Source organism: Anneissia japonica, unplaced genomic scaffold, assembly GCF_011630105.1.
Source record: "Anneissia japonica isolate Jap-2015-1 unplaced genomic scaffold, ASM1163010v1 scaffold4053_len30625_cov183, whole genome shotgun sequence".
NCBI classification, from domain to species: Eukaryota; Metazoa; Echinodermata; class Crinoidea; order Comatulida; family Comatulidae; genus Anneissia; species Anneissia japonica.
The window spans coordinates 4,503-9,103 of NW_022710670.1; the positions used below are offsets into that span (position 1 = coordinate 4,503).

The window sequence follows — 4,601 nt, forward strand, 5'->3', positions numbered from 1 at the left end:
TGTAGTACATAAAATTACATTTTTAATACGATTTTGCAATTATACAACTTCATATATTTTTATAAAAATGTAGTACATAAAAATATCAAAATTCTAATTTTCAATTACACAATTATACATCACGAACGACTGACAAGACTGTGGGATGAATATGTAGCTGGTATCCGGGGGTTCGTTCACTGATGACATCGGCAAGCCGACTACATTCACTGAGAGACGCACTTGGCGTTCCATAGAAATTACTGGCGGCTCAACTTGTCGGCGGCTCAACCGGTCATATCCCCTTTGTTGTAGCTCCATCAACAATCAAGGGGCCTTGCTTAGGCCTAGCGGAATATTATAATATTTTGAGTTTTAATTGAAGTTTTCAGAATACTGTAGGCCTATATATCTACAGTTCAGTTGAGTACTGTAACCTAAAAATTGGTGGGCAGCGATACTGGAAGCAGTAATGGTGCCGGCAGCAAGGATGGCACCGGCAGCATAGGCAGCGATGACAGCAGAGTAAGAATAGCAATGGAAAACCAAATCCGCCAAAAATATGTAGCCAATTCCCATCCAAGCTAAACCCAAACCTTTCAATACAAAGTCAAATGTAAGGAAGCAAATTCATACAAAACCAAATCATAAATCAAAAACCAAACCATTCGTTCAAAAACGAATTCATCCACTATAAAGCCAAATCATTCATCCCATACCCCAAGCGTATGTTGTCCAAATCATTTAATTAAAACACAAATCATGTGCAATGGGACACAAAATTATCCAAACGGAAACCAAATCATTTGAGTAAAGGCTAAACCACTCAGTCTAAACTCAAAACATACGCATGATTCGAACATACGTTTTTAACCAATCTGATAAAAGGCCGGCCATTCAATCAAAACTTTAGCAGTCGTACATAGAATGAAATGATCCACTGGAACTCATATAAACCACAGTATCAAAAACCAAACCATTCGTTCAAAAACGAATTCATCCACTAAAGCCAAATCATTCATCCCATACCCAAGCGTATGTTGTCCAAATAATTTAATTAAAACACAAATCATGTGCAATGGAACACAAAATTATCCAAACGGAAACCAAATCATTTGAGTAAAGGCTAAACCACTCAGTCTAAACTCAAAACATACGCATGATTCGAACATACGTTTTTAACCAATCTGATAAAAGGCCACGCCATTCAATCAAAACTTTAGCAGTCGTACATAGAATGAAATGATCCACTGGAACTCATATAAACCACAGTGAAGTAAACCGATCCAATGTAAACTCGAACAAACCAAGGTAGATGCAGACCGTTAATCATTCGTTGTAAAGTTGCAGACCGTTAATCGTTCGTTGTAAAGTGAAGTCATTTGTTCTAATCCCAAACAAGAAGATGACGTCATTACTATTGGTGTAGTGTGAAGATTTAAAAAAAAACTTGACCCTGTAATTCTTTTTATCCCAGATGATTTTTATTGGGCATTTTGATAATTTTAACAAGGTGTAAAACTTTGCTCTTGGAAGGCACAATGCCTTATATAAAGCCTAATTATCATAATAATTATTATTATTGTTCTTTTTATTTACAGCTTCTCTCAAAGGCAAAGAGGCGACTTAAAGTTAATGGAGTATATCAACTTTTCAGACTTAGAAATCGGTGAGTATTAATGCGGTTTTCCACTATAAGGTGAAATTATTTGTGTGAAGGAAGTAATTATTTCCACTACACTTAGTAGTACTGTAGTTGGAAAATTATATTTCAACTGTAAACGACAAGGTGTCCATTTTTGTATATCGTCATCAAACCAGCTCAATATACGCTTGCCTTTACATGTTCAACTCAAATAAAATCTCAGTTCCTGAGCACCTTATATAGTATAACGTCCACCATCTCGGTCCCTGAACTCAGTTCAGCAACCAATGTGGTATATTATACCACATTGGTTGCTAACACTTTCATCACAAGACCATTGGGTATGTCCTGCTCCCCATACAGTCAAAAACTGAAAAATGTAAAACCCCACTGGGCTCAATACAGTACCATGCAACTATAACCTGTTAATAAATATCATTTCACACACATCATTCTTAATTTGAATTCAGGTAAGTACAATTTCAAGTTACTTAATCTCTACTCTCACTGTAAAATATATTTTAAACAAAATATAACACCAAGCTTCCATTTGCTATTTCTGGCTCTTCAGTCCTCATACCTTGAACAAGCTTTGCCTCTGCTCTTTGTAGCATTGCACTAACCCACTCCTTTCTTTTGGTTAACACATTAACATGGACACACTTCAGTAGCATGGACTTATAACAGAGTGCCATTTACTGTCAGCTAATTTAATAACTTTAACTCATTAATATTGATTAGCAATTTAGCTACAACTGGATACAGTGCACAATCAACTTTTATACATATTCATTGTTTACCAGTCAAGCCTGGTTTCCTGTCGACGGGTGAAGGCAGATTTACTTTAGATTATTTTAGGTTTAATTATATTAACTATGATAATGCTCTTTCAATTTTTAATATTCCCTCACTCGAGAAAAGAAGAGAAACACTTACCTGTACACTTGCTTTTGGCAGTAGTTTGTTGAAATCTGTTGTTTTCAGAGATATGCTACCCTCTTATCATAAACCCTCTAGAACTTTGAGATATACACACCTGCTTGAAATACCTAAATCTAAGACTGAGAGATATAGTAAATCACCCATACCCACATTGGTCCGTATTATCAATAAGCATCATAATCCAACAGTAAACTATTTATAATTTAATAATTTTAAATATATTTAAGAAACTCAATATTATAGCATACTGATCATGAGTTTGTTCTCCTTGGCCTTTGTATGTGCAATTTTAATTTATTTGTATTTGCTTTTATTATTTTTCTAATGTGTTTTTAACTGTTCTGTTTTTTTTTAGTGGACTCTTTTTTTATGTCTTGAATCTTAATTTGTTATATTGATGTTTTTTTAAATATTGCCTGTTAATAATTTTAATGTACTGTATATTTCAATAATTCTGTAAATGCAATTCTTTCAGCTTTTGCTGCTTATTGTATATTTATGTTTTATACCGAAATAATTAAATAAATAAATTATGTCGTTTTATCTTAAGAAAATACGATTTGACAGGTAACTGATTGCGACTCGTGCGTTGTGAAATCGACTTAACGTAAACTAAAATCGTCGCAAAACAGGTTTGGTCAGGATACCGACGTATTGAATTTTCATTTGATACGTTGATTTTTCACTATTTGACAGGAAACAGTGATTTAATGACTTTTTGTTGAATGATCTCGCATACGTTGCTTTGCAAACGATTCTTATGAAAAGTTGACTCCAAGAAACATAAACGGAAACGTATGCTGTCTGTATATCTTGCCTATACAACAATATTGTTGACGAACTAGAACTCTCATTGACTTATGTATTGATAATAAAATGGTTGAAAAGAAGCATATCCTCCATTTTTTTCAAACACAATGATAGGCATGTAAAATCTTATAGATTTTGTTAGCCCTATACACAGTGGTGGCTCTAGGATATAATTTATGGGGGGCTAAGGTGTGGGGGGTGCTAAGGTGTCCGACTGGGGGCCTAAGTATTTATGGGTGTAGCTATAGCGCGCAGCGTTATCCAAGGGGGACGAAGGCCGGAGCCGGAGTTGGGTATGGGAGGGGTGTCCCCTACTCCCAAAAACGAGATTTAAAAAAAAAAAAAAAAATTGAACTTCTAGATGGCTTGAAATGGGATGGGAAAACTAGGCCTATTTTTTTTCTAATTTTTTTTTTGGTCCGACTGCCCGACGAGCTTTGGCCGATGGGTGGGGGGGGGGCGTGACAGGACTGATGGGGGCATTACCAGACCGATGGGGGCATTATCAGACCGATGGGGGGCTTAACCCCCTGTCTCCCTCCACCGATGGCGCCGCCAAAGCCTATACATCCGTAAATTATCACTGGAGTATTGTGATTGACTGAAGTAAATGGACCAGAGATTTTTTTCGTGGGTGGGGGTGGGGGTGGTGGTCAAGAATGAGGATTGCAATTAGATTTAATTAATTACATTTATTATACTAAAAACTTTTATAATATAAAAATAATATATAGAACATGTAATATAAATAAATAAATAAAATATAAAATATTTATAGGCCTATTGTCAGTTGGAATATTTTCTGCTAATTTCAATAAACAATTTTTTCAAATGTATTTCATTCTTAATTTTAATTCCTGTTTATATTAAACCCGAACTTTATAATTTTAACATTTGAATGATGTTTTTTGTATAAGTGTATATCTGGAGATTTTTTTGTCAGTTCAAAACATAATATTAAATAGGTGAAATGAAATAAACAAAGTACAATATAGGCCTAATTGATATTTTGAGAACGAAACACTAAAATCGATAACGAGAAAGTTAGCAAATCAAGATTTGTAGGCCCTTATACTGTACTACAGAACTAGACTATTGTTTAAATCGAACGGTGAAAATTGTCCTCGAATTTCGCCGGGTTATTTTAATGAGGAAACCGGACAGGAAGTGAGAAATGTTAACATATCGCAGTCGCAAAGAAAAATTCAACTTGACGTAACATGCA

At 34.9% G+C, this 4,601-nt stretch overlaps 1 long non-coding RNA gene across 2 annotated transcripts in view; it reads left to right on the plus strand.

Moving 5' to 3' along the window:
* Positions 1-4,601, plus strand: part of LOC117107088 — a 26,357-nt gene that overhangs the window by 1,556 nt on the left and 20,200 nt on the right. For both annotated transcript variants that reach the window (XR_004445191.1, XR_004445190.1), the window contains exon 2: positions 1,581-1,648. This is a non-coding gene — a long non-coding RNA (uncharacterized LOC117107088). The remainder of the gene's footprint in view (positions 1-1,580; positions 1,649-4,601) is intronic.